Below are 8,002 nucleotides of genomic sequence, written 5' to 3'. Positions count from 1 at the left end.
TTCAAGCTTAATACTTTTTGGAAAGAAATTCAAATTAAAATCTCTTTAAAAAATGTTAATGAACCTCACTTGAAATCTTAGGGGCTTTCCTTGGCTTTGTGCTACATTTTAGGGAAGAAATTAGATAAAGAAAAAACCTGGCGGTTTATGAAAATTTTCATTTATATAGTTACTTTTCAAAAACCATGTCCTATCTTGCAAGACCTTCAAGGCTCTGTGCCTGGGTACAAGTCCGTTTCTTCATACTTGATTTGAAATTATTTTAGATAATACAGGTTGATTGAATGAGGCTCTTTCCCCTGAACCCCACTTTCCCTCGGCATTCCTCTATCATGAAAACATGTGCACACACAGACACACACACCTAAAATACCAAGGACATTTTCATCAAAATATTTGATTGGATTCAACTGGATCTCCTTTGTTTTATAACTCAGTTTGAGAGTTTAGATACAGACAAGTTCAAACCCAGTCTCGTTTTTATTTTTACCCTATTACATTATTTATTAGGTAATAGATTGCTGTCCCTATTGTAATCCTGAGTGAAAATTGGTATCCTTGACAGAGTAAATAAATAAAGGGAAAACCAAAACATTTTCAAGTGAAGCACTGCATTCTTCACTGAATGTACAGCTATATTTTGCAGGTTTCCTTTTTTATTTTTATAAATCAATGATCCCCCAGGAAAGCATCTACATAGTCAGCGTCCCATATAGACAGCATCTCACATGATTTAACCTCTTACTTCAGGTGACTTGTTGGCAAGTGGTCCTCCAAAAAGAGACTTGTTCTATTTCAACTTACTCTGGTTGTAAGAGCCTTGATGTAATGCCTCAAACTTGTTTTTTTCAGTAAAGTGTGTGGATTTTAAGCATTGTTTAATATCAATAGAGTCAGGAACTGGACTTATTTTCTCTTTTTTTTAAACTCTGTGAAATTGTACAGGTTTTGGTAATTTCTGGTTTTTCACAGGTATTTTTTTTTAATGTCTACTAACAAAGCAATTATTAAAAGCCTTGACCCTGAGTCTATCTCACATGCTCAATTTAAATTTACTTCTATGAAGTGGCCTTCTTTTCAGACAATTAGGAAGCTATTCAGTAACTCTTTGAATTTAACCCCTAAAATATTCATAGCTGGGTTCTTACAATGAAGTTTCTTTGTCAGAATCCACTACCTTTAGAATATTTGTTAGGATTTCAATATTTTCAAATTTAGAGGCATAAAATCTCAAAACAATGTTGGCAATATGTTCCAATATGAACAATATGTGGCTCTGGGCGCAGTGGCTCATGCCTGCAATCGCAGCACTTTGGGAGCCCAAGGTGAGTGGATTGCTTGAGCCCAGGAGTTCGAGACCAGCCCAGGCAAAAGGGCAAAACCTGGTCTCTATAAAAATAAAAACAAAAATAATAATACAAAATTAGCTGGGCATGGTGGCATGTGTCTATAGTCCAAGCTACTCAGGAAGCTGAGATGGGAGGATTGCTTGAGTCAGGGAGGTGGGGACTACAATGAACCAAGATTGTACCACTGCACTCCAGCCCGACAGCCTGAGTGACAGAGCCAGACCTTGTCTCAAAAAAAAAAAAAAGAAAAGAAAAAAGAAAGAAAGAAAGAAAGAAAAGTTGTAATACCTTACTCAGTAGACTATTCTGAATACATTTCTTAACTGAAACATACATCGTCTTCATTGACCCCACTTCATAACACAAGTGTTATCATTCTGGTCTAGTCAGAAGAAGTGGTGCTAAGACACCACTGCCTGTTTGGAGGACTTCTTATGTGCTGGGCAGTTCTAGAAGCATTCATGTAAGGCTGTATCTAGAAGTGTTGAAGATGATTTGTGGAGTGGTTTTCTCAATGAATGCTGATGCCTAGAATTGCTTAAAGAATAAAAGCATAAGGCTATGTTACTAGGCTCTATTTATTAACGAGCTTTTGGCTTTGATTTTAGTTTGATTGATTAAGCTCATTGCCATCCATAATCCCCAAAATGAGTTGTAGAAAGAGTACAAAAGAAGACCCTGTTGAGGAGTACCAAGATGACACTCAGTAAAGTACACATATTTGTGAAAATATTGCTTCTAATATTCATATAATCCAATTTTCTTGACATTTAGAAAGAAATATATTCCTTATCCTCCTCCTGCCACAGAAGAAAAAAAGATGTACTTGTTGCTTTCAAACGTCTATCAAGATCATTACATTTTTTTAATTTCATTTACACATGTAGCAGACAAGAGATAAGGGACAGGGAGTCTTTACATCCCAGAAATGTTTTATCTGACCCAGTAAAACAATTTTGTTTTGATTTTTCTTTTAAAGCCAATATATATTTATTATGGGTTTTGTATTTTTGTTATTTTCCAGATGTTATTTGTCTTTGATTTTCTGTCACCATTTACTGGCCAGAAGAGGGCTCAGAAGTGTTGGAAATTCAACAGACAACTCCTGCTGTTTTCCTTCCCTTGAACTGATTTGTATATATTAACAATTGTTTTTGTAAATTGCTTCCTGGGATCTTGGGTGTCACTTTTAGCTGTCATTTTTTTTCCCTTTTTTATACACTTCACAGGATAGCAGTATTTACTTTTATGCAGCTCAGATTTCATGGTTCAGCAACATTTTTTCTAATGACAAATCTCCTGTCTTTTATGCTGTGAGTCAATGACACATTTGGAGTAATCTGATTAATACATTACTTTTTAAATAGTCAACAAAACCCCGTATTTCATAGCTTCACTTCAACAGGAAAAAGTTTACATGCGTCAACTATTATGACAACCTTAAGTCATATTTGAAGTATTTTAGAACATTTATCTTCATAGTCAATGCCTACTTTATTACTTCCCTTATTTTGCTTTTCTTGTCAATCTTTTTTCCCCTTCTATTACTTTTGGATCATTTATAAGAGCAGTTTCTACGTCAAATTTAGTACACTGAAGTTCGAGGTTACATTATTCAAGATGACTCATATGAGGAAAAGTAGATCCAGACATAAGCAACCCTGTTGCCCTGGGCAAGTCATTTAATCTTTGTGAAACCCAGAAAAACAGATTGAAGATCTCTAAGGTTGGTTCAAAAGCTTGCTACATCACCGGAGCCCTAACCAGAATCCATTTGTCAGCCTGCAGGCAGGCTATCACCATTGCATCAGAAGAAATTTTTATTTTTCCTTTCTCTATTAGCCAAACATTATGTACTATATTCTACAATAGGCTAGTTACTGTTATCTAAAGCCCTGTAATTTCCAATAATCTTTCCTGTAGTAATTCAGAGTCTTTAACTGGGCAATATTTTGTACAAGAGTTTTCTCTGAGCTATCCCCACACAGCAACCTTGCTCACTCTGCAGTCACCAGGGGCTGGGCATATTATTCTGTGCTCTCTGGATGACTTGGCCAGGCTGGTATGGCAGCCTGCTTTTGGTCCCTAGTCATTGAGCTTCCCCTGGAAGTTAGCAGGGAGCCTTGTCCTAGAAGTTAACAGAAGTTCTTTCCAATCTGGCCAATGATTACAGTTTGGAGTAAAAAGTATATGTTTTGAATAATGAGATACCTCTTTGCCTCCAGAGGTTGGTTTTTCTTCAAAAGAGGTTCTGTACATAAAACCTCATTCATCTCACCTTACAAATCAGAGCCCCATTTCCCTTGTACAATAGAGAAGCCAACGTATAATATAATAAATACTACTTCTAATTCTATTGTCTTTTTAGATTTCACATCATTGCTTTCCTACTTTGATGTGCACACGAATTATCTGGAGATCTTGTTAAAATGCAGGTTATTTAGCCTGGGATAGGGTCCAGATTCTGTATTTGTAACAAGGTTCTAGGAGCTGCTTGCTGTTGGTGGTCTGTGACCACTCTCAGAATAGCAAACTAACCAATAGCATGCATTGGGTATTCCTCGCCTGTTCAGGGATGAATAAGGTACTCAGTTGTTCCAGTAAGGCATGAAGTACATGTAGTCAAATCATTTAAGAGTATTCATAAAAATCTCGCTCTTATTTTATCCCCCATTCCAAGTGAAATTGCTTACTTAGCAGTTCCAACGCATGGCCCAAGGGCTGATCTCAATTCCCTTAAACCACTCCTGGAGTAGATGAAATCGCACGACCCCTGATGAGTTAACACTAAACTTATTTACTACTTAAAAAAAAAAAAATCATTATCTGAAAGATCACACCCTAAACGAGCCTGGACAAAGGCAACACGATTATTTTGCACGTCTCTTATAACGTTCCTATGGATATTCTAAAGTTTCTTCGCTGCTAATTGCATAATCTCCTTAATTTATCCAGAAGAACGCCAGTGCTATCCTATCAATCCACCTGTGTTTTGAGTGCCCATTATACTGAAGTCACTGGGAGAAGTCAACGATGCAACGAAAAGCAGAAAATACTGTTCTTTTCCTTCAACACAGGTTCACGCTGAATGCTTACAATGTACCAAATATTTATCTTGACTCTTTTTGTAATTTGACTCTTTGAATTTTTACAAACCCTCTGAAGCAGTTATTATTATTATTTTAATGTTATAGGAACTGGGAACAAGTTGCTTGCTGAAGCTCACACAACTAGCAAATGGTGGATCAGAACTTCAACTCAGAAAGTCAAGCTTAGGGCAGGGCACAGTGGCTCACGCCTGTAATCCCAACACTTTGGGAGGCCAAGGCGGGTGGATCACTTGAGGTCAGGAGTTCAAGACCAGACTGGTCAATATGGTGAAACCGCATCTTTACAAAAAAAACAAAAAAACAAAAAAAAAAAATTAGCCAGGTGTTGTGACACATGCCTGTAGTCCCAGCTACTCAGGAGTCTGAGGCACAAGAATTGCTTGAACCTGGGAGGTGAGTCAATATAGTGACTTGTAGTGAGTCAATATCATGCCACTGCATTCCAGCCTGGGTGACAGGGTGAGACTCTGTCTCAAAAAAAAAAAAAAAAAAAAGACAAGCTTGGATGCATGGATTTTCAAACAGTATATTCTACTGTGTGTGTATCTCATGAGCACAAATCTAAATCTACCTAAAGCTTGCTAAGAATTTTGACAAGGGGAGCTGAGGGTTAGAGAACTGCTTGCCCTGTAAGCAAAGATATTGCCCTTTCCCCTCTAGGGCAGGAAGGAGGGTGTGGGACTTACTGGGCAACCAGGTTTGGTCCAAGCCCAGGTGTCTGTGCTTCCAGGTTGTGTGACCTTGGGCTGGCTCTTTCATCTCTTTGAGACTTAGTTTCTGCTATGTATGGAATGTTTGTGTTCCCAAAATGTGTGAGTTGAAACCCTAATTCCAATGTGATGGAATTTGGAGGTAGAGCCTTTGAGAGGTAACTAGGTTATGAGGGTGAACCAAATACCTGTGTTCTCACTTATAAGTGGGAGCTAAATGGTGAGAACTCATGGACACAAAGAAAGGAGCAACAGACACTGGGGCCAACTTGAGGCTGGAGGGTGGGAGGAGGGAGAGGAGCAGAAAAAGTAACTATAGGGTACTGGGCTTTGTGCCTGGGTAATGAAATAATCTATACAACAAACCCCTGTGGCATGCATTTACCTCTATAACAAACCTTCACATGTACCCCTGAACCTAAAATAAAAGTTAAAACAAACAAACAAAAAACAGCCAGGCACAGTGGCTCATGCCTGTAATACCAGCACTTTGGGAGGCTGAGGCAGGTGGACACTTGAGGTCAGGAGTTAGAGACCAACTTGACCAATATGATGAAACCTCTGTTCTACTAAAAATACAAAAATTAGCCTGGCATGGTGGTGCATGCCTGTAATCCCAACTACTCAGGAGGCTGAGGCAGAAGAATCACTTGAACCTGAGAGGCGGAGGCTGCATTGAGCTGAGATCAAGCCACTGTACTCCAACCTGGGTGAGAGCGAGACTCCGTCTCAAGAAAACAAAACAAAATAAAACAAAACAACATACACAAACACACACGCACACACACACACGAACAAGCAACCAATAACAAAAAAGAATGGTGCCAATGTCTTTATTTATTTATTTATTTATTTATTTATTTATTTATTTATTTTTGAGATGGAGTTTCGCTCTTATTGCCCAGGCTGGAGTGCAGTGGCTCGATCTTGGCTCATTGCAACCTCTGCCTTCCTGGTTCAAGCTATTCTCCTTCCTCAGCCTCCCGAGTAAGTGGGACTACAGGTGTGGCCACCACTCCTGGCTAATTTTTTTGTATTTTTAGTAGAGATGGAGTTTCACCATGTTGGTCAGGCTGGTCTTGAACTCCTGACCTCAGGTGATCCACCTGCCTCAGCCTCCCAAAGTGCTGGGATTACAGGTGTGAGCCACTGCGACTAGCCTAGGACTAATGCCTTTAGAAGAGGCCAGGCAGCTAGCTCCTGTCTCTGCTCTTTGCCATGGAGGATTCTAGAAGTCTGCAGTAGGCATCCTGGAAGAGGGCCCTCAGCAGAATCCGCCCATGCTGTTAGGCTGATCTGATGTGGAACTTCAGCCTCCAGAGCTGTGAGAAGTAAATTTCTGTTGTTTGTGAACTACCGAATCCATGGTACTTTGTTATAGCAACCCAAACGAACTAAGATAGTTTCCCTTCTGCAAAAGGACATGAAAACAATAGTACCACTCACATATAGGTGTTATTATAGGCAAATAAAAGAATGCAGCTACAGGACAAGCCCTCTAAAGCATTAACTGACAAAGAATAAAACAGTGGTTAGCAAGAATAGGAGCGAGGAGAAGGAAGTGGGGAGATGTTGGTGAAAAAAGGATACGAAGTGGCAGACATGTAGGATGAAACAGTCTGGGGCTCTAACGTACAACCTAAGGACTAGAGTTAATCACATTTTATTGTATTAGGATTTTTTGTTAAATAGTATTAGGATTTTTCGTTAAGGATTTTTTTGGTTGCTCTCGTCACCCCAAAAAAGTAACTATATGAGAAGATAGGTGATATGATTTGGATCATGTCCCCACCCAGATCTCATGTCTAATTGTAATTCCCAATGTGAAGTGGGGCCTGGTGGGAAGTGATTGGATCGTGGGGATGGTTTCTCATGAATGGTTCAATGCCATCCCCTTGGTTCTGTTCTTGTGATATAGATCTGGTTGTTTAAAAGTGTGTGGTGCCTCCCTCCTCACTCTTGTTCCTGCTTCTGCCATGTAAGACTTGCCATGATTGTAAGTTTCCTGAGGCCTCCTCAGAAGCTTAGCAGATGCCAGCATTAGGCTTCCTGTACAGCCTGCAGAACTATGAGCCAATTAAACCTCTTTTCGTTATAAATTACCCAGTCTCAGGTATTTCTTTATAGCAATGCGAGAACTGCCTAGTACAATAGGTTAACTTACTTCGCCACAGTAACGATTTGACTGTCTATATGTATCCCATTGCATCATGTTGTAAACCTCAAATATACACAATAAAATTTATTTATATAACAAATAAACAAAAACCAAAATGGTGATTGCTAGTTAACAGCAAAGAGGGCTACAATTCAGATGTCAGTGTGGATATGAACAGGAGGAGGCAAAGACCTTGTGTAGGGACAATCCACACACAGCTTGGTGGTTGGAGGTAGACGGCAAAGAGAAGGAAGAGGGGAAACTCCTGGGGTAAAAACCTCATGACCAGGGAGAAGGGAGCCATTGATTCAGGCACAGATGTCAGAAAGAAGGATAAGTTATGATAGAAGACACAATTCATTCTATTTAGCATTTACTATGTGCTATTTACTATTTACTCTCTGCTAGATGCTTTATAGCCACTGCCTTACTCAGTCCTCAACACTAGAAGTGAGCACTATTTATTATTATTATTACTCCCCCCCATTTTACATATGGGAAAAGTAAAACTTAAAGAGGGTAAATATTCTGCCCAAGGTGACCCAGCCATTGGGTCTGAACCCACTAATCTGAATCAAAGTCATGTTCTTTTATTTTTTGTATAAATTTAAAGGGTACAAGTGCAGTTTGGTTACATGGACACCTTGCGTAGTAGTCAAAGTCATGTTCTTAAGC

This window comes from Macaca mulatta, chromosome 12 (genome assembly GCF_049350105.2).
Source record: "Macaca mulatta isolate MMU2019108-1 chromosome 12, T2T-MMU8v2.0, whole genome shotgun sequence".
Lineage (NCBI taxonomy): Eukaryota > Metazoa > Chordata > Mammalia > Primates > Cercopithecidae > Macaca > Macaca mulatta.
The sequence above is the reverse complement of the archived record's forward strand: the minus strand, read 5'-3'. Positions refer to the sequence as shown.